Source organism: Neopelma chrysocephalum, unplaced genomic scaffold (assembly GCF_003984885.1).
Source record: "Neopelma chrysocephalum unplaced genomic scaffold, ASM398488v2 Primary Assembly neopelma1_142, whole genome shotgun sequence".
Taxonomy (NCBI): Eukaryota; Metazoa; Chordata; class Aves; order Passeriformes; family Pipridae; genus Neopelma; species Neopelma chrysocephalum.
In genome coordinates, this window is record NW_020897804.1 from 780,951 (window position 1) to 808,443 (window position 27,493).

The following is a 27,493-nucleotide window of genomic DNA, read 5'->3' on the forward strand; positions in this document are numbered from 1 at the left end:
CAGTCGAATAATACCACACTGTGAAACTGAGGAGTTTATTAAGGTTGATATGCTGCATTTCCCGAGTGAAATTCCCACAGCAAACAAGCAAATAACAGCTTCAGCAATTAATTTACAAAGATTCTACTAACACACAAAACATTTTAGTAAAGAACCAATTTATTCTTGCAGCTGAAGCCACACATTCCATGTGTAAGGATTTTTAGTAAGCATATATATGTCTGCTCTAAGTCACCAGCAAGGAGTCTTTGCAAAATCTATTACAAACTTCACTGCCACCCTACAGTGTTTACAGTTACCTTCCTTGGATATATGAAAAGGCTAAAAGCCAAACGTATCTTCCCTTTTTTTTTTTAACAGACCTCTTTAGCTTACTCAGTCTGGGCAGCACTAGCTCCTAAATTTAACAATCAGTATAAATCCACTTTAAAGCAAATGCCAATAAGAAACTATTCACGCACACTAAATACATGGGCAATGACTGATACCAGCCTCTTGCTTGCTTAATGTCTGTTAGCAAGAAGCCCATTTTCTCTGAAATCTGTTTAAATATGGTGTTTACCATCTCCCTACCCTTAATAGTGTTTACTCCCCGTTTCAGCCGACATATTAAAAAAAAAAAAAAAAGCCAAACCCAAAAAGCAAGTATAAATATGCTCAAGAAGTATGGCAAATTCCCTTCTCCACCCCCAGAGCGGTAAAGCCACAGCAGATGAGCTGTAACTATGGCCTTGGGAATACAAGTTCCCCAGGCTCTTTTACCACACAAATATCAATCCAAGTTACAAGAGCCCTACCCTCCTATAGTTAATGAAGATTGAGCCAACGAGCCCGCACGACTTCACAGGAATGTTTCCTTCCCGTTTTCCTAACAAGGCTCTCCTCCCATACCGGTCCAGGATGGACTGCAGAAGGGTGTAAGTGGAAGGATCATCACACCAGTGTTTAGTGGAGGAATAAATCAAACATGGCTTCCCCCTCCATACATTTCCAGAGTTACATTCACTCCTGCTGCCGTACAATCCCAGTCCTACCCGGCGGGAAGGGGCAGGAGCAGCCTCCACCTCCCCACACTCTCACCGCCACGGGGGGGACATTTGCAGCCTCCACACCCCTTAAGGAGGCGGTTTAAACCCTGGGGAGGCTTTTTTTTTTCCTTTATCCCTTCCCATTGGTCGTGTCCCCCCCTCCGGTTTTCTTTCTGACTTGCACTGATTGATCCCCCATTCCCCGGGGGAGGGAGGTGGGACGGGTGGGCACCTCTCCCTTACCCCTTTATGCTGCCCCCGACCTCCCGCAGCGCCGAGGAGGAGGAGGAGGCGGGCAGGGGGGGAAAAGGATGAAGCTGCAACAGCCGGGACTCCTGCTCGGCATCGCTCCTTTCCGCTCCTCCGCCACCCAGGAGTCAGGGCCCAGCCAGCGGCACAAATCCTGCGGCAGCCTCGGGGGGGAGCGAGGGGCGGTCGGGGGGACCCGCGGCCCCGCAGCGAGGGCCAGGTAATGGGGGGGAGGAGGGGGGAGCGAACAAAAAACCCTCCTCCGGGGCACGGGGAGACGGGAGCCGTGGGCTGCCCGGGCGATGCAGACGGTAAGTTTGAGGGAGCGCAGCCCCGGCGGAGGGGGAGTCCCCGGAGCGGGGCGAGCTGGCGGGGGGGGGGGCGCGGATGCCCCGCCACGGGACCCCCAGTCCCCCACGCCGACTCCGCAGCGCTTCGCCGGGCACGGCCCGAGGTCCCAGCCCGGGAAGGCGCTCCCGGTGCCCGCGACGAAGCGCGGGGCCGGGCGGCAGCATCCCCGCGGGCGGGCGAGCCTCCCCGCCGCCGCTCCCGCCTCCCGCCCGGGGCCTGCGGGAACGTGCCCCGGGTGCCTCCTCCCTTCCCGCGGGGGGGTTGGGGGGTGTGCGGGGAGAGCCAGCCGCGCTCCCGGCCCTACCGACCTGTGCCCTAGCGCATCCTTCCCCGCGGGGAGCCGGGCGAGGCGGCGGCGGTGTCTCGGTGCCGGGGGAGCGGCGGGAGCCGAGGCGACACAGCGGCAGCAGCGGCGGCGGCGGCTCCGGCGGGTCCTGCGCGGCGGCCCCGCCCCCTCCTCCGGCCAGAACCAGCGCGAAAAATCCGCGCCGCTGATTGGCCGCCGCCGCCGCGCGGCCCCCGGAGCGGCCGTTTCAAATCCCCCCGCGCGGAGCCGCCCGCACGCGCCGCCCGCGGGAGCGGCGCCCGCCCCGCGCCGGGCCGGGAGCGGGACCAGGAGCGGGACCAGGAGCGAGGCGGCCCCGGGACAGACAGGAGCGGGCAGCCCACGGGGCTCGGGGGGGAGCCTGGCTCGCCGCCCCCAGGTGGGGCGAGAGCGCGCCCAAGGGCCCGCCCACCGCCGGGGTGGAAAACGCTTATATCCTTTTTTAAATATCTTTATGTCGCTGTTGTTGTTTATCTCCCGGTGGGATGCCGGGCCCGGGTGGGAGTGCCCTCTTCGCCGCTGGCCTCAGACACCGTGCACGTGCGCTCTCTGGAAAACCCTGATTTAAGCCAAATGTTTTGGCTTTCCGTACAACTGCACACAATTTGGGGGCTGTCGGGTGGTTGTAAGAGTCCAAGTGCGCCTGGCTGCGAATTACCCGGGCTGTCTCTTCTGGAAGTATGGCCCGGGTTATTTTATTTTCTTTTTTAAGCTTGCATCAAAATAAGTACATGTGCTTGCAATTTGCCAATGGAAAGCAGAGGTTTTTTATTTATTTAATTTTTTTTTTGTCAAATCATTAAATAGCTGTCATGTTATGATAGGAACAGATATTCCCGTGAAATGTAAAGCAGGTAATGGCCAACTTTTTCAAGCTTTCGATGGTTTAATGAAGAGGTTATGGAGCACTGGGTACCTGTGTTTTCTGTACAAGTCAGAGGACAGAGTTCTTCGGTGCTATGGATACTGTAGTAACCTGGTAGCTAAGGGCCTGTAGCAACTCCTGTAAAGGTAAACAGATGATAATTGAGGAGGGGAACACACCGGCATCATACTTCATGGGTAATGGGGAAATTAGACCATCTGTTACAGAAAGGCTCTGACTATTTTTTTCTTTTTTAGACCTTAATTTACTTTCATATGTTAGAGTTTGTTGATGTGTATTTAATGGTGCACCTTCCTTAGTTAACAGTTCAACAGTGTGAATTTAGTGCTAATTACTTAGTAATGGAAATCTTAATCATCAGCTGATTAAAACTTTAATCTCAAGGTGGCTGAAGTCTGTACTGATAAGGTACCTTAACTTGTTTTAGAGCCTTTCTGTGAAAAAAAAAAACACACCAACACCATCTTTAGGGTGTAAGACAAACAAGGTTTATACCATTAAAGGGAAAGATAAAGTGCCATTCCACTTTACAATAGCTAATTTGACTACGAGTCATGACAATTCTATCTTCCTCTCTAAAGTTCAGTTAAATGCATTTACAGAAAAATTAAAGATGCTTTCTAATTAAAAATAGAGACATTAGTATCAATACAAATAAACAGAAGTACAAATATGTGAATCGTGTTGTTTACATAAGGGAATATACAGTCATGCTTTTCTTCCACAGTTAAACCATAATGCTAACATATTAAAAGTACAAAACATGGCGTTTGCAGGAGTGTTTGCTGCTCCCCCCCCAAAAAAGCCCAAACTTTCATAAGAAATGAGGTTAGTTTTCAATAACTGGCATAATATAAATGCTTTATCTGCATACTCTTGGGAATAGACTCTGTGTTCAGGCCCAATGATATAAGTTCATTTTTATGTAAGACTTATAAAAGAGAAATGGCTTTTTATTTTGTACTTATTACTAATCCATAATGTCCTCCAGATAACTCCAGTTCCTATGTCTGCCTTTTGTGTCAGTCCTTTAAGGTATAAGTGGAAGGATTTTGTTATCATGGTCAAGGTGACAACAAATCTTCCTTAGCCCTTACAGCTCCTATAGATCACTGGCCTTGTCTATGCGACTAAGATTTGTAACCATGTTGTTACCTCCCTAAAGACCCACCCTGCAAATTTCCAGGAAAGCTTACGCTGGGAGTTAACACCTTTAACTGGAATACTACCAGCTTATATTTGAAAGACTTGAAGGAAACATTCTCCAATTGGTTTCTAGTAGTTGCAAATTTGCAGGCTGAACCTCTTGGAGATTTTATTCTCTTTCATTATATTTTCTTGTGATTTTTGAATTAGCCAATATTTTTTAATAGTTTTGGTTTCAATGACCTATCCAAGAAATATCAAGGATGTATAACTAGAGCAGATAAAAGTATTCATTTATTAATGACTCCTATTTTATCTTATATCTAAAATTTTATTGCTCCTTACTTTGAACTTATATGGATATATTGTGTTAAACACAATCAATGTCTCTCTGTTCAACTCAAAGGATTTAAAATAAATGTGGCAGTTGCATATTGCCCTAGAAATATTTAAATATTTTTGAGATTATCAATTAGTTACTAGGCTGAAAGATAATTTGCAATTTAAACACTTTTTCAAGATCACTTATTCAGCAATAACTGTAGTTAGTGCCTCTGGCTTTAGGCATATGCTGGGATATGCTGAAATTCTAAAACTGAAGGAAGAATTTTGTTACCACCACAGGGACAGTCAGTGCTGGAAAAGCCAAGGCCCTACATTGCAGTTGCTGTAGTTCCACTGTGTTAGGCAGAGCTCAGGATCAAGTAGGATGTGTATGGAACTACTCTGTGCAACAGTGCAGAGCTCCCTACTCTGAGAGTTTGGTCAGCCCTGTTAACTACGGGCTGGGGCACATTTTGGGGTACTTGTGGCCATTAGAAGCAATAGGGACCAGCAGTTCCTGTGCTAAAGCTTTGCCTTTCTCCTGGCAAAGGCCAATAGCAATGACGGTGCAGTTCCTGAGCACATTTAATCTCGCTGAAGATCTTTGTTGCAGGAGCTTTGTGTTTACATTTCTCTCCTATATGGATGCTGAGGATTGATTGCTTTCTGAATTCCTTTCTTGTATCCCTTTACATTTTTGTTTCAGAATTTTGTATAATAATCTGTTAAGTATTTTCCTGAATGCAGATTATCTTGGTGGCAATGTTAAGATAACTCGAAGTAGAGTTAAAATGAATTTATGTGAGTGCAGTGCATGTGTTAATCAGATATTTCCAACTTAGTACCAGGAGCACAGCATGTCCACAGTGTACTGCAGGTGTTTAATGGGATAAGGACTGTACTAGGCCATATAGAATCAACAAATGTAAGTTTTTCTTGTTTCACAAACTTTTCCACCTATTGGGGTGAACGCTGAAGACACTGTAGTTCTACTTCAAACCAATACACTGGAAAAGTTGCTGCTGCCCATTGTCCTGTTTTGTCGCAGCATAGGATTGCTTTTGTCGCAGCATAGGATTGTTTTGTTGATGCATAGGATTGCTCAGTGTTGTCCCTACTGTCACCATTACTCTCCATTTCATCCTGTCAGCTGGCAGCCCATTACCTGAGCGCTGACTTTGGCCAGCAGTCCGTGTTTTCCCTTCGGATTAACAGAGAGTAGTCGTTGTTTTCAACCTGTCTGAACCTATCCTTATCTATGTTAGGTATAGCTAGGACAGAGCCACTGATCCTTCAGCATGTCAGTCTGTGAGTCCTCACCCCTGTTAAGAAAAATCTTTATCAGCATGTATGCATTTATGTCCTTGGCCGTGCACCATATTGCGTGCTGTTTAATATGGAGACAGCAAGCTGCTGCTGTAGAATTAAGAAAGAATGAAGCGTAAACTTAAATCAGCGTTTCAAAATATTTTATATCAAGTGTAGCATATTCATCCTCAAATTATAGTAGTTAACGTGTTCTTGAGAACTTACACATCTGCTAATTAATTTGAAGGAAAATTCATTGAAAATGGTTACTCAAAAAATTTGGCATTGTGCATTAGAATCACTTTTACTTTTAAATTCACTTGAAAATGAGAAGGTACGGGCTTTTCAGACTTTTTGTATGTTTTTTGTAATCTCATATAAAAATGGAGTAATGGTATTTTTTGATTGTAAGTTGATTCTTTGGGAAAAAGAAAATAATCTACTTAGAGAATTTCAAACAGAATTAGTCTCTCTCCTAATGAGAGGCCTCTTACGGGCAGCTCCAGCTTATAGCTTAAATACTGATCAGAGTAAGATATGATATCCTGATGAAAATACACAGTTAAATGTGAATCTTCTTCAGACTACGAGTTATACACCAGTCTGTTTACCAGATATGTTTTCAGATAGGAAAAGAATGGAGTAAATGTCACTTTTCTTGCAAATATCTATTGTGTGTTTGCACCATTTGTACTGAGCAGGAGGAAGGGAAGTGTAATTGAGGAAGCAAAAGGAAGAGGAAAGTTGAAGACATGAGGGAGTGGGATACATCTTCAGGGCAAGGCAGAGGCCAGGAGAAAGGAAAACTGAGGAGCATGTCCCTGCTGTTTTCCAGTGTTTGGATGATAAAAAACAGCTGTATATCAGTTCTAGGCAGCTAACGTGCTTCAGCCTGGTATAAGTAACTTCAGTGCACTAATAAATTTAGCTATAGAAGTTATATGTCTCTAATTATCTTCAACATCACGATGACTTAATTTAAACATTGCTGACATTCAGAATAAAATAAATCTAATCTATGTAGAAACACACAGCTTGAGCATTCAAAACACATTAACTCTTCTATCTCTTGATAGCATAGTATGTTACTGTTTATAAAGATAAATTTAATATCATTAAGTATATATACCAAAATACTTTAATAATCAGAATTAATGTTTAGGACTCCAGAACAAAACTATAGTTTTTTGACTTATGTTTGGTATGTATTTCTAGATCTTAGCTTGTTAGGGCTAAAGCTTAACTCTGTAACTCTTAGCTTTTGAGGAGCCATAACGTAAGTTTGAATGCTAAATTGTTCTGCATTTCAAATGGCTGACTTATGTTTAACCTTCATGTAATTATTGGTCAGTGATAATCACAATTTGGTAAATTATATAGCAATGGAAGTCTTGAAGAGTGTTTTTTCTTCATTTTGGCAGAGAAGTGACTATTGATATTTCAACTCTATGCCAGGGCCAAAGAATAAAGTTTGTTAAGGGTTGAATAGGCCAGATAGATAATGCTACTACTGTTTCCAGCAGATGCTAATGCAGTGTTTTATTTTGCTCATATATTAATCTTTGCTGCCTCAGTACAGAATGGTGAGGGTAACTATGTCAGTCCTAAAGGTTAATTTCATTCTTTTTTAAGGCATGCCATTATTCTGTTAACCGTAATTGCTCTTTTTTGAATGATTAATTTGATCATATGAACTGTTTCTAATTATATTGGTGGCTGGCAATTTCCTGTACTGAGAAATTGTAGCTCTGATCATATCCCATTTACTCAGTATATATGCCTTGAGAAAAATGCTCACTGACAGGCATTTTCAGAAACATCCACTAATTTTGAGAACTGTTTGGAGACTTTATATAAGATGCCTAGCACTTGTTTTACATTGGTGTTGAGTACGTGCAAATGTAGTTGACAAATGAGGGCTGAAACAACTGGATTTGAGGCATAAGATGAGCAGGCTTGTAAATGCAGGCTGAACCGCTAAATTATCACCTGTGCTGTTTCTGCAGTGAAAACTGAAAGGAGTAGGATGTGTTTCTTGCACATTTTACAGTGTTCTTACACTCTTCTCGAGCTCGACATGCTCACTCCTGTAAGCTCTATTTGCTCTCTTCAGTTATTGTTAATGAAGCAGAGCGTGCGCTCTGCCAGGCAGCGCAGGGCTGTGTGAGACACTCCTGCCTGGTGCACTAGCCCTGGCAGGGAGCAGAAGGGCTGCTGGGCTGCCTGCAGGACTCACACTGTCAGCAGCTCAACCCTACACACAGCACTGATCCCACCGTGGCAGTTCCGGCTCCAGTGCCAAATCTGCGTCCAGTTTACATACAGCAGGAGAACATCAGGCTGCCTCAGCTGCATTTACAGCAGCTGAACTAAGCTGTAATTCAGATGAAGAATGTACTCAGCAGAGAAGAGGTGTTGGGCCTGGCCAGCGTGTAGAACACAGCCTACATGAAGATTCACCCACCCTGCGTTGTCTCACGCTGAAGCTGGGCATGGCTGTAGTACCACTGTGCTAATAATAGCATCACTGCCTTGGGCATGAGCCACCCTGTGTTAAACACTCCTCCTTTTGCAACTGCTACAGCAACTGGGCACGTGGTGTTTGCTGAAGGGCTGATGTTATGTGCATCTTCTGGGTCTGAACTGCTTCTTCAAAGCAGGAATAAACTGTTTGCACCGGTCCAAAGGAGGTGATAGGCACTTAAATGGCTCTCAGAATTCAGGAGTCTAACTGATTCAAATCCCCAAATTTTGTCTTGTCCCAGAAGTACTTTATAGAGCCCAGAAGAGGCACTTTTGTTTCTTACTAAAAGTACACCACTGATAGCTTGCAGCTCACTGGGAGCTGCAATACCAGGATCTCAAAACTGAGCATTCTCTCTGGTGATCCAACACAGAGGCCTTCAAAGTGCAACTAAGTGATTTGCCACAGCATTCCATCTTAAATGCACATTCTACATGTGTTCCTTACTTCATCTACGCTTGTAAAACTGTAATCCCCGTGCCTGAGGGGAGTCTGGTCTAGCCCACTGTAGACCTGCAGGAAGGAATCACTGCAAGCCTTTTTATGTGCTCCCTGATTTGCCTGTCCCCAAGGATTTTTACAGGCAGGCAGCCTGTAGGCCTGGTATGGATGTGTCCTTCACAATACGTTAAAGAACTTTATCAGACTTCCACTGGCTCATTAAAATGGGACCTGTGATCCCTGCCACTTGTGCTGGTTTAAAAGTTAACCAGCAAGGGAAAATGAACTCAATTCAAAAGAGAGATTTATAAGTCAGAATAACAATTTATTAAAATAATGCAATAAGTACAATTATACAGACAGACAATTGGTTTTAACCCACAAAACCCAGCACCCTGGGGTATGAACAAGAGTGGTGTACCTTGGCCCACCCCCGAGTCCAAAGCAAAGGGAGAGGGGATAAACCTGCTGGTGGGAGAGCTGCTGCAGTCTGGTCAGAAGTGGTGATTGCAGTCCAGTCGAGGGTGGTGGTCTCAGTCGTCCTCTGGATCCCACGAGAGGTGGCAAGGTTCTGAAACTCCCAGTTATATACTCTCCAGTTCAGGCGGGAGTGCTCAGTCCCTCCCTCAGAGTAGGGAATTCCATAAAAGGGCATGCGGATGCTCAGTCCCTCCTCCATAAAAGGGTATCAGAGCGGGGAATTCCATAAAAGGGTATAGGAACATCTTCCCACCTTGCAGGTCTCTACTGACAACAGTTTCTGGGAAATGGCATGGACGGCTATAGAATACACAGTTTTGGGTTGCACCCATCCAGTGATGAATTGGTCCCAGCCGTTCTAACCAGGACACCACTACACACACACTGCCTCTCCAGCCCTGTATTGCCCTTTCTGATTGCTGTTGCCACCTCTGGGGCTGGGACATACCTCTGTTCATGAATCAGCTCAGGCACTACTGCAGTTCTCAGCCTGGTGTGAAAGGTAAACCAGCTCCCTTCATGAATGGATCACAAGTTTCTGCTTCAATGTTTTGGGCCAGAGAGCTTCTGCTGCCCAGCTACAACCCACTGTCTGCCTTCATCTTCCTGGGGCCATCCTGAGAGTGTAATAAGTTGTGAGACATGCTCTCAGAATGTACCACTTTGCTGACTGTATGAACAGCAAATAGAAATCTGAAGGGTGCTTTGAAGATACTTTTTACAATGCAATATAAGCATAGTGACTGGGCCTTTTCAAAAGTCTATGGATATGCCCACACTGGGATAGTTGCTTGGTCTAACTGATTCAGGAAAGAACATAAAGAAGTAATTGATTCAGTGGGAAACATTTACCCAAGAGTCATGTTTGAATAGCTCAGATCTCGGAACAGAATTCCATTTTGGCAATGGCCAGTAATCATTTAAAAATTTACTGTGGCTTCTGAGAATTAATTTCTAGGTTGGTTTAAATAACCAGTTATCATATTATTTTGTTTCATTTTCATGGTGTTGTTGGGGAATTAATTGTACGTTAAGTTTTGAATAATTTTAAAGATTTCATTTATGTCCCAACTATTCTTGCCTTTTAAAAAGAAAGTCTCAAGGGCAGAGACTTAAAAGCCTTACATGTTTGTATGGCACCAGTTTGGGAGCCCTCAACATGAAGGTGTCCTGTTGAAATTGAAAAATTGAAATATAAATGTTAAATAATGATGTCTTCTGAAAGTAAGAGCCATGGTTTTTACAAACCTTCTGCACATTCATGAGTATGTGCCAGGTAGACAAGCACTCTGGAGTTTGAAAGATGAACCCCTTTTGAACAATAAGGATCCCATCTCAGTATGATTCCTGGGGAGAAAATCTTGTCTTGTCCAAGCGTTTTGGATTTATGTAGGCCCTGTGGAGTTCACTGGTGGGTTTATTTGGCAGGTGGGCCTTATTAACCTGCCAGCAAGGGACTGTTTGACCTGCTTAGGTCTGTAGAGCTTGTAAATAAAGATTCTGTCAGGGAAGAGAGATTCTCTTGTGCTTTGGACTATTTATATCTCTTCTAACTGTGGCTGTTAAAGCTTATAAAGAAACAGAAGGTCTGGGATGTGAGACAGAAAGCCCTGAGGGAGTCTTACGTGTTGTATTTGGATTGCTGTGTTAATATCCTAAAATAAACACAGCGTGCCAGAAAGTGGGGAATACTTTTATTGTGATTATTATTAACTCAAAGACATAAATTATTGGTTATTGAGTGGAGTATAGCTGAGCTTGGCTGCAGAGGACAATAAAATAACCTCTTAATTTAACACTAGCAGCTATTGGCGATCGATGGGAGACAGACATTTGACTAGCTTCATTTCCCTCTTTTTTCTTTATCTTTTTCTTTGCATTATTCTCAAGTTTAATAATTACTAGTATTAACATTTTTTACAGCTCAGGTAACTAATGAATACAATAGATTTACAACAAATTGTAATCATAATCAGCCTGTGATAGACTCATCATCAATGGAATTACTTTAATTGGGCAGAAATATTATATTGAAAGGTATGTCGTATTTCAGATTGAAAAAAAATCTCTTCAAGAAGTCTTTTAGTCTGTCTCGTGCAGGTCTGATGATAGCATCCTTTCTAACTCTGTGACATGTAATTTTAAATAGGTGTGTCTGAATCAGTGAAAGAACTTTACATTATTTTATTTATACTACTTATAATGTAAGAAAATGTTTTTCTCTTACTCAGAAGCCACTAGTTTGGACTAGTTGAGCAATCTTTTTGAGAAAGGTTTCCTTCTGCTTCAGCTGACCTACACAGACACCCAAGTGCTACTGCAGATCAAATGACGGGTTCAGCGTCTGCCAGAGTTGAGGTTTTGAGTCTGTTATTCCTTGTTCATTCACTTGAAAGTCAATTTTGCAATATTTCTGCCTTCTGTCCTGAACAGACTCAATAAATGTTTTTTGACCTTAGTCAGGTTAGACTGTTCTGCTACTTACGCATTCTAGAGATATTTTAAAATGTTAAACAGTTTGTAGAGAATATGTTGAATTTACGAACATACGGTCTGCAAAAGTATTTCACCCAAGTTGCTGCTGCGGCCCAGGAGAACTTGCTCAGGGGAAGGACAAGTAGGGTATTGCTGCTGATGCACACTGAGTGGAGAAGGGGTTCCAAATTCTTCTTCCAAAACTTTGCAAGTGGAAGCCACTCAGGAGAGATGCCAAGAGAGGCAGTGCCCTTCCTTCTTTTGTCCACCTCCTTTCCAATGGGCATCTCTTTTATGAGCTGGAGCCCCTGGCTCCCAGCCGTGCTATGATGTGGGACTGGCAAACTGCTGTGCACCTGTTCCAGTGGGATTAGCCACCCCGTGATAGCCCAAGCCCAGAATTTCCTCCACAGATGGTAGTACCCTTCAATAAGTGAGTCAGAACCATTTGACTTAGAGCTTTTTATAGTTGTTGTTGAGGGTAATGATAATCATCCTAACAAAGTCTAGTTCTTAATCTCTCATACTGAATAGTTATGCCACTGGTTAAAGAAGATACCAAGCTGCCCTTCACTCCCATCCCTATCAGCTTTACCAGCACTGGCAAAACACTGCTAAGCTTTTATGATCATCTGTCATTACATTGGGAAGCAAGTGTTGTCTGGTGGATGAGATACCAGGCTGAGGCCAGAATTGACTCAGCTAATTAATTCACCATTGGGAAATCTAAGACAATATTACTTCCTCTGCTGTTTTGATTTTCCTAATGATAAATACATTCGTTTGAGAATTCAATAAACAACTCATGCTGAAAATCAAGTATGCCAGGATTGGTTTGCAGAATTGGGCTTTATGTTAAATTTTCTAGTCCAAAGAATCAAATATTGTCTGTATTGTATTCATACATGTTGATATGCACCATATACCAGTATGGTGCAATTGATTACAGAAATAATATTCACTGTGTTTTTTCTCTTTTGTCTACTGCTTACAAGCCTTTGTCATTCTAGGAGAACACGGGTTTTGATATAAATATTTTATTGCTCTTTAAAACTGTGTCCATATAGTTGAAGGAATAAATGTCCTAAATATGATTCCACCCAAGTCTCTCTTTTTTTTCTTTTTATCTTTTTCTCTTCTCTATCTCCTCCTTTTTTCCTTTTTTTTTTTTCTTTTTTTTATTCCCTCTTGTTCTACAAATACATAAAAAGAATCAGGCACTTCCTGCTATCCCTAAGCACAAATTTAGTTCCTGGTATATCCACTCTAACGTATTCAGGAAGGAAGGAATAATCTTTCTGAGGCTGTAGTGCTTTTACAGTGGCTGCAGTAGCTGTAGCTCAGACTGTAGCTCCATACTGGAGGAATTGTGTAATGTTTGATCTTTGGGAGTAATAAGAAACAGGCCCATTCATAGGTGAGAATAATACACATTGTGCAACACAGTGAAGAGACAAATGCTCCTGCATAGAGGAGACTACCATCTGCTAGAATTAAACAATTCATACCAGACAGAAAATTCACTGAATAACAATTTTTTTTTTTTTCTAAAATAACTCCCTCAGTTTTCTGACTAGGATAAAGTAAGACTGATTAGGTACCACTTGTAAAAGGTGGATTTTATGAAAGAAGAGGATGTTAAGTGCTCTAGAGAAGAAGGATTTGCAGGAGAAGCATGATAAGATAAAGATTTGTCCAAAATAGGACTGGGAAATGGCTAAGTGGGAACTGTGAGCTGAGTGTGTGGGAGGGAAGGAGGCAAGCATTCATTTCACCCAACACTGAGAACAGAAAAAAGACAGAGGTGGAGGGCAGATTTCTGTTTGGTAGTCTGCTTAAAATTAAATGACCTGTTGATTTCAGTCCTGCGAGGTATTAAAACTATGTTCATTAGGCTTTTAATGTACGTTTATCAATGAGTTTGTTGTGAATAGTTTCTATCTGCCCTTTCTTCTAACTACTCCCTTTACCTCACCAAAAAATTCCAAGTGACAACCAGCCTGATTCACCTTTCAATTCAGTAAGATTCTACTTGATTTAGATCTGGCTGCTTTAAAGATACCAGCTGTTAATTGTAAGCAGCAGCTGTAGGGCTGCTCTAGTGTTCACCTGCGAGCAGGCAGGTCCAATGTACCCTCACACCTTCTTCTGGCTCCCCTGGCAGCAGGAGTTAGGACAGAATAGCACAGGGTAGGTTTTACTGTCGGTGCAGCACAAAAACAGAGCTGCCTGGCAAAGCAGCCTTTTGTGGAGTATATCAAGCTCTGGCCCTGTTTTGCCATAAATTAGCTGGTTTAATAAACATTTCCTGCAGCCTTTAGTAAACAGACTGTTTCATGCTTGAACTTATTAACATACTCTTATCTTTGCTATAAAATGTATATAATCATGAGAGATTTCCGAGTGACAGAGTGATTTGTGAAAACATCCGCATAATGTTTTTCCACTTGCTTTCAGCCCCGTTCCTGGATTTGCTGGCTGAGACAATGTTTGGAGTAAAGTCACATGATCGATCTGCATTTTCTTGCAGTCTCCCTGAGCTGTTGCACCACTTCTTTTCATGCCAGGTATTCTGTTGATCTATAGATCCAGGCTCTTTCTTTTAAGGGTAATCAATCAAAATTATACAGTGTTTAGGATTTCAGTCAGAGAGATTATGTCAGAATTAGAACATTCCTGAGTGAAGGTCATATAAATCAATCCTTCAGTTATTCCATTTTCAGTTTCATTGTAATGAACAGTAGCCTGCTTGCAGTGAGAAAGCTTATGGTGCTAGAATACTGATAAGACGATACTGCATTCAGAGTACATTTTCCACTATTGGATGAAATCTGCAATGCGATATATGACATATATGCAATGGTCTGTGCTGAAAAGCCTTGAAATTGTCAAATGATAACATTCTGGGGATGATGCTGGTTTGCAAAATCATTGAATCCCCTTTATTGCAGACAGAATTTTAATGAACAAAGTAAAAACAAAGGACTTTTAGTAGAATTGTATAAGAAAAACATACCACTCTTTCAAGCTATCATATTAAACAGGTTAATGGTGTATTGTTGTGCATGCTTAACATGGGGGTGTGGTTTTTACATGGGCAGTAATGCCTAACAATTAACATCACTTTTCCTACTTAAAATACTTGACAAGTGATGTAGCTAAGTAGCCATTTTAATTGCCTGTGAAATTGGAACACTGAGAAGTGAGGAACTTGGCATTGGGATCAGGCTGATGGGATTTTGTGTTTGCTGCCAATTACTCAGGTGGTTGTCTAAACTCCTTGATCATTCATATATACAACCTATATGTACTTCCTAATGTATATATTGAACCCGTGCTCGCAGGACACTATAAAGCAAATACTACTCTTTAAACACACTCCTACTTGCTTTACCCTGGGGAAATTGCTAAAGCATGCATATTTCTATTTATTTACTATACACAGCCCTTCACTGACGTGCCAATATTCCAGGGCCTGTATGTTCCAGTCTATTTACTTGCTTCCCTTTCACTAATTCTGTGCTTCCCACCAGCATCCCCCTGGGTTAAGCATATTTGGTTACCACTCAGTCCTGATTTGCATGTGGCTTCCTCCAGTTCCTGTGCACCCTTGCCCTGCATAGAAGAGCAGCTGGAGGCTGCAGGGAGGAGGAGGAGGAGCTCTCCAGGGTTCTGCTCAACCTGAGGTGCAAGGATCTGGGGAGAAATCTGCCCTTCAGTCCAGCCAGCTTGAATCACCTTGCAGAAATGACATGCCCAATAGCTCTAGAGGCCAAGTGATGCATCAAACTGGTAAAGTCTCTCCATTTCAAGGTTAAAAATGGAAACAGGAATTCTGGCAACTCCCTATGTACCTGCCTGCATCGTGATGTTCTGAGTAGTGTCCTGAGTGAGCAGCTTGCAGTGCTCCTCGTGGTGTGTCTGAAAGGATGGTAGACCAATGGAGGTGGAGACAATGGTTGTGTAGGAGAGGGGGTGGAGTTTCAGGAGCAACAATGAAGTTGTGAGCTCACCAGAACTGGGCCTGCAGCTGATAGACTCACTTTCTGAGTGTCCATTCAGGAGCCATCTTACCATGCTGGGAACTGCAGGTAGTCCTGAAGCAATGTGAAACATAATTTTTAAACAAAATTTGTAATGGGAATTTTTAAGGTGACTTTATCTTTCTGGTTTTACTGGAAATCTAACAGCATAACATTTTTATCAGCAGCTTCAGTGGGGACATTTGAAAGGATCAGTGCTACCTGACGGATTGACCTTGACTCGGGCTATGCAGTCAGGGAAAACATTTGCAGAGTTTTTACACCAAGCCTGCTGCTTGTGAGTGTAAGAACTGAGGGATGACAAGCTTAAGACAAAGCACGAGGACCACAAAGGCCAGTGATGATAACCAAGCGAAAACCAGAGGAGCCAGAAGGAATGGGGGGGAGATAAAGGGGCACAATAAGAAGTACACTAGGATATTGTGCAGCTTTTCTGGAAACAATCACAGATGTTAAGTAGCCCACTAGGGAGGAACAAACCTCTCCATAATACCAGACCTGGCCAACTACAGCACGAACGCAAGTGTGGATACGTGAGCATGGGCCGTGTGTGCCTCTGCAGTGCGGAGGCTTGAAGACAGGTTTGCCACCACCACACACGAGCTGGGACACAGCAATGTACAAGTAACCTTGGTGACAGAGGCAGGGCTGAAACAGCAGACTCATAGCTCCCAGCTCTGCGCTCAGACCACTAGACTACCTTCCGTGTGTGTTTATCAGCAGCGATGAAATACAGCATTGCTGCTGCAGGCAGTGCAAGCAAACGGCAGCAACGCTCTGTGCTCACCCTGCTTCTCCTACTCCTTCCCCAAGCACTGCTTTCTGAGTATGACCAGAGACTGGATAAAGGGACTCGCAGGCCTTTGGTTTAGCCCAGTGCAGTCGTTCCCATTTCCATAAAGCCAAATGAAGCCTTCATCCAACCTAAATAAAGAATAGGATGTGGCACTATAAGTTTCTTTGTTTTCAGCCTCTTAATAAATTCTAGAACAAATGCACTCAATTTGGATGCAAAAGAACATTTTCCTACTGTCAGCTGTACAAGCTGGTCTTGAAGGCTGGTAGTCACTGAATCCTTTTTGTCCTGTACATCAATGCAAGGAAAGCTCTGGAGACAAAATCTGTAAATTTCTTCTGCAGTACCTTTTCCCTGCCTCCACCTCCTTCCTCAGTGCCGTCTGCAATTCTTACCTTCAGCAGGTTTATGAAATGTCTCAGCTGAATAAAAATATGTTGTAACTGATATAGCAGCAGGATTGGAATTCATTTCATCTTTATTACAGTGAGATGAAATTAGTTATATTGACATCTCAGTTATAAAGGGAGCAAAAGCTGCAGTATTTTTTTACCCATGTAAGTAAAATAACTGTTGATAATCCTGATATGCTGTATAGCAAAATTATTTTTGTATGAGGCTGTTTCACAATATAATGTAAATATACAGATTGCACAGGTGTTAGTAGGAACAGAATTTGCTCATGATAAATAATCCATGACCTTACTTTGCTTCAGTTAAATTCCAGTTTATTTTCATTTTATTCAGTTTCCTTGTGATACCTGAGTTTGTGATAATAAAGACTCTTGGGATTCTAATTAGTGACTTTTGAGGAACACCATTATCACAGTGAGCTGAGAAAAAGGTCAGTGCCTCCAGGAACCTGGCAAATACTTGGACTGGAGCACAACGTCTTTCATGTTGGTTTATTTATATAACTAAAAGTTTTAAACAGAAAGGTAACATAATGATTAATACAAAGCCTACTATCACTTGAGAAATGTATTATCAAAGCCTGTCCTAAAAATTTCTTTGAACCAGATCTGTCATTTTTCGTTTGGACAATATTGACTTTTTCCTCTTGTTGTTTGAATTCTGCTTAACCAGACAAAAAAAAATCAGAGTAGTCATAGAAAAGGAAATACCTTTGAGATTCATCCCTACTGTATTTCCATTAATCTGAATGGAGGAGCAGCCATTGTATCCAGCCTATGTGCTCTGCAAGGAGAGAAATGCAGTTCCATAGACAAAAGGCATGGTCTGGTTAAATCAATTTCTATAGCATCTTGTCTCGATGTATTTGAGAGCACTATCCTTCTCAATTAACGTCAGCTCTGCTCTGGGAATACTCTTTGGTAGTTAACTGTTGCTGTTAGAGAGCTAACTTCAGATAGAACACAGCTGGCTTATGTATTTTGCTCTTAATAGTTTTGGTAATGGAACAACAAATGCAAAGCGAACAAACTACTAAGCAGAATGCAGAAGATTTTCCACCCAAATAAATCAACTTTAAGGATAAGAAAACCCAACTGTAAATTTCTTTTGACTAACTCCAGATAGAAAAAATAAATTACAAACTTCAGGAACCCATTTAAGGTAGGTCTTAGGGTTTTCTTTTCCCTAGATTTCTAAGCCTTCAGTGTACTGGGGGTTTCACATGTGCCTCTGTGCAAACATCACTCATCTCCAGAATATTTCATTTTAAATTCATTCTTTGGCAGCTTCTTTACTTTCAATTCCACTTACATCAAAGTCAAACAGAAAACCCTCAAACAGCCCAACTCCTCGCAAAGCACAAGAATCGAGAAGGAGCAGACATGATGTTTAGGGAGGGTACCAAGAAAAAATGGAATGTATGTGTAAGAAAGATCACAGATGAAAGAAGAACAAAGCAAATTGAAGAAAGAAGATTAAGGAAAGCAACTGCAAGGCAAATTTTTAACACACGTCTCACTTTGTCATGGCTTTCATGAGTAATTAATTACCCACTAGAGGGACGTTGACTGTAACTTGTTGCCAGGTGGATTATGGCAGAAGTCGGACTTCATAAAGTTCAAAGAGGAAGCACTGTGATAAGAAAGCAAGAGAAGATGCCCGTCCCCTTCCTTGGTAGAGTTTCGTGTTGCAAAGTTCTGTGTAAGTTACCAAGTAGACTGAAATCTTTTCCCTTTCTAACCTGGCTTTCATTACACTTCTACACAAAAAAACCCCCACCTCTATTAACCTGTTTGTTCCTCTGTTGGTGAGGGCAACACCTGGAGTTGTAAGGATGGCAGAAACAGTGTCTAGGACTAACTAAACTGCCACAGCCCCCCAGCATGGGGTGGGCCACGCACACCTCAAGTCAAGTGCCTCGAGACCCACCAATAGTGACCCTTCATTCCACCTCAAACACCTCCCTGGTTCCAGTTTAGGACTTCCATCCTATGGCTTTTATTAGCTGCCCATGGGTAATCATTTATGGTCTCTTATTCTCACTTCTATTTGTGCAGAATGGAGGCAGCTTTTAAAATTCAAAGCAGGCTCGGGCATGTTCTTTCCTTATGGGAAACCATGAAAGGAAGTAGTAATGGATGCTTAGAATTGGAAACAGGGCATAGGAAAAGTAGCTCCTACCCACTTGTGTCATTCCTGAAAATCAGTAGTTTAGGGATTTCCTAACTTCCAAACATGACATTGCATCTAGACAAGCATGTATCAGAGACTTCATGAAGCCTAGCTCCCTTGAATTTGTCTATTTTCTTGTTGAACCTATTTATTTATATTTTGGGGGTTTAGAACATCCTGTGGGAACAAGTTTGCATAAAAATATATTTCCTTCTGTTCTTTGTTAAACCCTGCTCCCAGATAAACTGATTGAATTGCTATGGTATTATTAGCAATGATAATAACCATTTTCTATTCTTTCCTCCCACCTTCATTATTTTTCAAACCTCTACGTTTCCCCTTCCTGTTGTAGTACAGAATTCTAACTCTACTCTGGCTCCACTTATACTAGAATTTCTGAATAATATGAAGGCTTTTCAGAGTCAAGCTATTAGCAGTGACAACAGTCTTCTCTTAACTCTAACCTAGCCTCTCTGCATAAGAACCGTTGGATACATAAGAACATAATGCCAACTCGGAAAACATGCATAATTATTTCCACACAGGAAGTTTGCAGTTGATAGTTCGGTGTCACAGATAGAAATGACTTGTCTAACATTCTGTGAACTAAGTCAGAGCCAAAACAATTATCTAATGCCTGTGAACCCTCAGGGTCAACTATACTCTCTGCTGCCATGTGCAATGCCAGAAAAGTTTGCTGACAAACACCAGCCATCAAAAACACTTCTTTCTCCCAAACTCCATGTCACCAGTTTTCAAAGTGGCCTGCAGTTACATCTTTCTCACCTTCAAATTCCCTGAAAAATTGTTCAGAGGTTCTGGGCACTACTGGTTCAACAAACCTGGTTTAAGGATTACCAAAAACATGGCATGGCACCATCTGTCAGTGCTCTGATATGATCCTTAAAGAAACCAGGTTAAGGTAAATGTAAAATAATGTATTTGCAAAAATCCAAATATAAGCAACACATTTGCATTGCTTATCCAAAGCAACACACAGAAATGAAAAGAAATAGAGTATACAGGACATTTGCAGACCTAGAAGAGCAGCTGGCTGCACTCTGTAAGAAAACCAGGCACAGGTGCTGGGATTGCGCCCAGGGCCCTGATTCCCAGCTGGCACGCTGAAAGAGGCTTCCCGCTCGGGGAGAGTTAGATGTCTGTTCCTTGGGAGGAGAGGCCTTAGAAAGGGGAGGAGGTTGTTCCCTTGGCACGACAGGAAAGCACTGCTGGCTGAGCCAGCTTTTTGTTGATACCTGTTGGGCGTATTTCTTCTTTCAGCTGTTGGGATAGTGATTAAAAAAGAAAATGATTGATATATGTCATACTGGAATGAGTGTGGGGCTTGTTTCCCTGACTGACAAGCAGACTGGATGGCTCACTTTGACCTGCTGCAAAGGTTAGTCCCAACAAGTTCCTCTTGCTCTATCCAGCTGATGAATTGCTAGATATTTGCAATCCCCAGCTAAGCCTTCAGTTTGTACACAAAATTCCCTCTAGATGTTGCTTTCAGAGGACAATGACTGCTTTGGGGGGACTTTACTTCCTCTGGATTCTGATCAAACCCAATGGTGAAGCTCTTTTATGTCAACTTTGTATCTTCTTACATACACGTATGACTTGCTAGCCACCCTTTATCCACACGTGTAACCAGGATTAAAGCATGTCATGTGTTACTGAGAAAATACCTAATTGCTTGAAGGTAACAGGATGTTTGGGGGTGAATGCCTCCCCAGTCTGTCTCTAGGGGATACTATAATAGTAATGAAGTGAACAGGGGCCGAAGACAGCCAGGAGAGAGGTTGCTGATTACATGGGAAAGCCCAGACAAAGCGTCTTCTGTTTCTGATGCCTGAAATTCAGCAGCACAAGAAAAAGACAGGATACTGGCAAAGCACCACTGAGATGTACTTGTGCTGATGGCTCTTTGTTGTATTTCTATAGCTTCACATCACATTTTACCAGGTACTTCCCCCCAAGATTCTCATATACCTACAGATCAGTTCAAACCAAGTGTTGTCAACAGAACTGCCACTTCACTTGCCTTGCAAGTTGCCATTCTTTCTGTGTCACAAAAACAGAGATTAAATTGTTGATTTTTAGCTCTTCCCAAGACTTTTATGATATTATCTGGCAAGCACCAGGATTTGATTTTACAAATACATAACTGCGCTGTTTCTTTACCACTCTGTGTGAACCTCTCTGATAGCAAAGGGACACGGCATGAATATGCATGTGTAGGATTGGGGCCCAAACAGCTTAGGTCCTGCTGAGGTCAAGGCACAGACATCCAGACAAACACTGATTTGGAAAATTTACAGTATAGAGGATGGTTGTAGAAAGGGAAAGCGCACTGACCATTCCAAAGGAACCAACTCCTTTTTTAAATCTCTTAATCTGCTTTTCATTATCTCTGTGGGGAGGCCTCTTGAGAAAAGCAGCTCTTTGACTTGAATAAAGGAGGGGCTGTGGGCTTGCACGCTGGAATGGGGAGGTCATTGTACGGCAGCGAGGAATATGGGAGTGTTAGCCAGGTCAAGGAGAACAGGATAAAAAAGTGTGAGATCTGTGTTACAGGCTTGGTCTGGATTATGTAAGGTAGAAAGTGTAAAGCTGAAAGGTAAATAAGAGAGAGCGATTCAAAGGTTTGAAAGACACATTTCGGTGAGGTTATTAAGGCTGATTGTTAGGGAAAAATATGAGCCAGGACTGATAAGATCTTCAGCAAAACCTGCAAAAAAGAGGTAAGAACAGCTGAGGCCCAAGAGAGCTAAATTCTGCCATATGAATTTTAAGCATAGAGCTCCAGCAAATCAACCTCTCCATCTTCAGTATCTTTCTCATTTGTTCTCTTAACAGAAACGCTGAGTTCTGCTTACCTCCTTGGAGGCAGAGAAAGCCTGAATGTGCCTGGGGGACAATGGGATTACGGTGCATTTTGCCTGTTACCAAGTCATACAGCTGTGGGCATGTGCTGGTGTAATCCACTCCCCTCCAAACCAGTGCCTACCACGAGCAGCCTCAGCCTCACCAAATGGCTAAAGAAAGTTATACTGTTGCCATTAAAATGGCCCTTGGAAGTAGCACGTTTTTCTCCTTTTTAGAATATAAAGGTAAAAATCCTCCTAAAATGGTGTACTGACCTCCTGTTGTTTCTTTAACGGACACAAACTGGAAGGTGTCTCTGGTTTGCAGGGACCTCCTGTTTTTCCAGCACTCCTGTAACATTGCCTGACTTCATCAGGAATTTGGTGATATATAAGGAGTGCAGGGACAGGTCCACAAAATACGGGATGGGTGGGGGGAGGGCTTCTCTGGTCACATGCGCTTCTTGTCTTGCTTCTTGATGGGTGCACAAAAGCAGAGGTGGCAGATTTAGGGCTTTTATTGACAGTAACACAACATTTCGTGTTTTCTTAGGAAAGACCTAACTGAGAGGCAGATGATGACCTACAATTGTTGGCTTTCTGTGTTTCTAATTGCAGACAGGAACTTGCAAACCCTACAGACTCAAAAAATCCTGGAAGGAAAGAATAACTCTAAATACAGAGATTTAAAGCCTGTCATTCAGAAAATCAAATTGATGCATTTGGAGGCAGAACAGGTTACTTACATACAGGGTTGGTGATTTTGCAGCAAAATCTCAGTCCTTCTCACACCAGCTGGAACTAACAGGTGCATTTTTAACACCAAAGACTCCTTTTGTCTTTTTTTTCCCCTCCTCCGTTTTTCTCAAGGTCTAAATCAGTTTGCTTTTTATAGATACGTTCTTCCTTTTTTTGTTGTGCATATAGCCTGAACAGTGCCTGCCCTCCCTCTGCTTGATCCTGTCTGGGCCAGAACCTTCTGGCTTTTTCCCCCTCGTGCTCCCTCTGCTCCCCAAAACCCTCTTTGTGCGGTGATTACGCAGCTTCTCCGCCTGTTTGTTTCACATAAGCTCCATCTGGTGGGTAAAGCGAGCACCTCGGTGGTTTTCCCTCGGAACCACAAGTGGTACTTTTTCCCTCAATTTGGAAAGATTTTCAAAATTACCTGTTTGTGCTCCCCTAGCTGTGTTCTCCTTGTCTGCCTGCATGTCAAATCTAACTAATGACAACCTAATAACGTTAATTGTATTTGTCATTTTATGTTGCTAATTTGGGTCAAGCCTACGCAATCTTTTAAAATACCACTTTTTGACTAGAATTTGAGCAGGTAATTATCCTTGGATCAGGAATGACTGTTTACAGCACGTTATTACCATCAAGGCAATCTCTGTGTAGCTTTTCAGGGCAGTGTTTGAAGAGGCACCCAGGGCCGCCTGTTTCTGTGCTAATGTGTAGCCAGCGCTGCTTGGTTTTGGCACATTTACAGACAGGAGTGAACTTGTGACCTGGACGTACATACAGCAGCTCTGTAATCCAGCCACCACTTGAACTTTTACCTTTGGGTTTAACATCAACAGAGCAACAGGCTTCAGTATCCCACGAGTCTCTCCTAAAAATCCACGATGATGAATGGGAGTATTTTTTTTTAAAAACTACTAATAATCTGTTGGTTTTCTCCCTCGAGTGGAAACTTAATGCAACTTGCTACACAGTAATGTCTTTTTTTTTATTCCTTTCTTTAGATTTACGCTGAATAAAGATGAGGTTAATCCCGTATTGTTAAACCTATTCAAGGAGACAACCTGGGGATTGCCATGGAAACAGATTCTACAGACTAAAAGCATAATCCTACTTTTAAATACTGTCTATGGACCTATGCTAATATGTATCTTACAGAATTGCACTGTGTACACAAACATGGTGTTGAAGCAGTGAAATGGCAAACCTGTCTCCCAACTCATCAAACGCTAATTACACTCCCAATTCCTCCTGCTTGCAGCCCAGGGCATCAACACTGCACCTCCTTCCCCTCCACTCACTGAATCCCACTACCCTGGTCCCTTCCTGCCTCTGCTGCCAGCTTGGCTTCTCATCTGGGTGTTCCGGGGGACTGAGGCCGTGTCTGTGTAATGGTGGCTCTGGCAGGAGTGTCACAGACCTGGGACTGTTACATAGCCACTGTCACAAGCTACAGGGCACCTGCAGTTTGGAGTGGGGGGTCCTCTTATCCATCCTCAAAAACATCAACAGGATCTAGGAAGTGCTTCCTAGGACATGTCCTCAGGGGAGGGGCACCCTCTCCAACAGTGCAGGCATCTTTGGCAGGTCACAAAGGAATCCTACTCCCCAAACGCACCTGCCCACCACCAACGAAGGCTCGTTAGGTGCTGGTGAGGGAAGGAATACTGCACAACAGCAGACAGGAATTTCATGTAACTATTACTTTGGCAAGTCTTTTGGCTGTGAAACAGAGATTTTCTGAACAAGAATACTGCATATGTAGTAGTTCCCTTACAGTTTTGCTCCCTGTTGATATTAACGTTTGTTCCCCAATTTCTAGACAGATTTCGAACCTTCCTCATTGAGAATTATGGGTTCATCTTCTCCTTGTCATGTCTATGCAAGTAATGCAGAGCCGTAGGCATGTTCTGTGCTTTTATAGGTCTTTGCATCATACCTCTTTTAGACAAGTAAAACAGCCTTGCCTTTGTCCTATCACTGGGCTCTGCCAGGCATCACATTTGCCTGTTATTTGGAGGTTGTTTCAAATTGGTTTCAACAACTCTTACTTTGCTTTTGCTTCTATTAAACATTCAGGGAGGGGGAAAAATCAATATTTAATACTAAATAGCAATCTTAATTTTAAAATTAAATTTTCAAATCTTAATGTTCAAGTATTACATTTATTTTAATAATTCTCAGATCCTTGTTAAATCCATCTGGAAAGAAGGCTTTGTATTTCTTCCTTTCAGTCCCTCATCCTATTCGTCCTAGAAAACAGGTTTTTCAACAAGATGGCTGACAACCTTTCCAAGGAACATGGTTGCTTTAAGAACCAGGTCTAAAATGGCTGTAGCAGTTGAGTTTTTTAAAAATAAACCCCTAGTAATTATGTGTATCATGATTTATTCTGGGGATGAGTGTTTTCTCTGTGAACTCATGGTCTGTTGCTCTGGATGGAGTGAAAGATGTTTTTCTTTAAAACAAAGACTGACCTGTGTGGAAGGTCCATGTGTCACCTACAGTCACTCAGCCTTTTCCTATGGGAACAATCTGTACAACTACTTGGAAATTATTAATACTCCATCTTATCTTAAACATTACTTCGCAATGCTTGGTAAATGCACACAATTAGTTTTTTGAAACTGTATCTATTTACAAATTTTTCACAGAGTATATTATCAATCCTTTTCATATATGGTAGAAAACCATGTAAATTCCAGGTATAAACAAATCTGGAACAAAAGACTGTACAAAAACATAACGAATTCAGCTCTGAAAAGGCACATGCATCTACATTGTCTGCCACCCTGAATACTAATGAATTTAATGAAACTATTGAAAGACTGGTTACTTGTCTGCATAAATGTATTGAGACCTCTGTAATCATCTGTTTGCTGTCTGAAATCTCTTGTCAATAGTTTAATGACTTCAGAGCATATTATTCTTCTTGTATAGGCTTCATATAATGTTTCTACATAATTAAGCAGCTTTGTTAGAGGAACTGCCATTAGTTGCCCCATTTCATTTGGTTTTGTTATCAGCCAACCAGAAAGAAAAAAGAATAACAAGAGAAAGCTACAAACCCAGTCTAGTGAGAGAGATGTGTAGATTGGGAAGATGCTTTTTTTGTTGCTGCTTGTTTGTTTTTTTAAGATTGCCATATTAACATAAAGCACTATTGTCAGGTTGCACATTTTAAATAATTTTAACCATTTAAATGCATTACATTTTTAAATACTTGTAAACCAAACACAGCTGGCTAAAAGTCTTTTAGTGCATTAGAGAACCTAACATTTTAATACTAGCTTTAGTAATTAGAGTACATAAATAATAATACCAATTAATTTGTTAACTATCATTAAATGTAAACAATACTAGTGTTACTATAGCCAACACAGTGAAAAGATGTGAGAAAAGGGTGTCTTGTTTTTTTTTTTAAATATTCAGTCAATTGCATAGTCCATCTTCACATATTCTTTTGAATCTTTTTCATCTAAATTTTTCACACTTAGGAGAAACCCCTGAGGATTTTCTTTAAATACACAAAAGAACTTCATAACATTACTAATTAATTTCCTGCATTTGCAAAGTCTCAAGCATGAAAGGATAACCGCAGAACTCATTTGGTTTTTTATTACTGTGAGGCTGTTTCAGTCACGCTTTGGGTCAAACCTGGTGCTTCTGCTACCCGTGACGTATAAGGGTAAATACAGGTTAAATAGCACCTATTTTCTTTGGGGTTTAGGTGGGTGTAGAGGTGATGCAATGCCTGGTGTTGTAAATGGCCCGTGAGGCAGGAGAGGTCTGAGCCCACAGCACCCTCGTCCCTCTGGAGAGCTGTCCTTGGGGCAGCCATCTTGTTGGCAGGGCTGTCAGCCATCTTGTCCACAGACACTTCCAGCAACTTCTACCCACCCCTCTTTTTTTTTATCTGAATAAGCAAGGCATTAACACCCAAACCTCACGTACACAGCTTTTAAAATTTCAGTGCTCTCGGGTTAAATTATAATTTCTGCAGTTTGATTCCAGTTATTCACTGCATCTGCCTCTACAGTCGAAAGTATGCAAAATGAGAGGCACTACGTAATGCTATATTGATTACTGACATATTTGATAAGAGATCCTAACGCTGGTCAGTAGAACTGATATTTTAAGAATATCATGCTACGTTGTAGCCAAACCATTAACCAGCACTAGTGAGGCACATCTGTCAATTGACTGATTTATGTGCTATTTCCTATCAAAGACATCACAGCTCCACAAGAAAGCTATTTTTATGACACATCCCTGGATCCGCAATCAATACACGTGTGCGCGCTGGAACTGCTGCTGCCAAGCAGTCCCCAAAGGCCAGCGGCAGGCTGGGCTTTGGCCCCAGGCGTGCGGCAACACGGCCGCGCACACCGCGGGATCCCAGGATTCTCAGCGTTGGAAAGGATCTCTGGTGACCGTCCAGTCCGACCCCGCTGCCAGGGCAGAAAGCACCATCTGGTGCTGGACCGCTGTACTTCGGGCTGGCGTTGTGTGGCCACAGCGGTGTGAGCGGCTCAGGGCGGCTCCGGGAAGTACCAGCGCCCGCCCTTCGCAGCGGGCACGGGCTTCCCGACCTACCCGACCGCGGGCTGCGAGCGAGCCACCCTCGGGCGTAGGAGCCCCGTCATCGGGGTAGCCTGCGGTACCCGCCGCAGACCCCGAGACTCACCCGCCGCTCCCCTCGGGCGGCTGCGGAGCCACACATCCCACAGCGCCTGCCCCTCGGTGACGCCATCCCCAGAGCCCGCTCCAGCCGCCCTCACCGGGCACTTCAGGACTACGGCTCCCGGCGTGCCCGGCGCCGCGGGGGCGGTGCTGGGCGAACGCGGCTCCTCGGCGCTGCTGAGGCTGTGTGGGAGATCGCCGCGGCCCAGGCGGCAGGACGGGACAGGAGCGGGGCCGGCACCG

General features: G+C 42.8%; 1 protein-coding gene and 1 long non-coding RNA gene across 4 annotated transcripts in view; both read right to left on the reverse strand.

Annotated features, from left to right (window-relative positions):
* Positions 1 to 2,065, reverse strand: part of NSD2 (nuclear receptor binding SET domain protein 2) — a 76,167-nt gene extending 74,102 nt beyond the window's left edge. For all 3 annotated transcript variants that reach the window (XR_003536884.1, XM_027699951.1, XM_027699949.1), the window contains exon 1: positions 1,937 to 2,065. The gene's annotated coding sequence lies outside the window, so the exon portion shown is untranslated. The remainder of the gene's footprint in view (positions 1 to 1,936) is intronic.
* A 678-nt stretch (positions 2,066 to 2,743) lies between these two features.
* On the reverse strand, positions 2,744 to 27,481 carry LOC113975648. Its single transcript, XR_003536867.1, has 3 exons — positions 27,255 to 27,481; positions 25,045 to 25,089; positions 2,744 to 2,956 (listed from the first exon to the last, which is right to left on the reverse strand). It is a non-coding gene; the product is annotated as an uncharacterized LOC113975648 (long non-coding RNA).
* Positions 27,482 to 27,493: the final 12 nt, after the last annotated feature.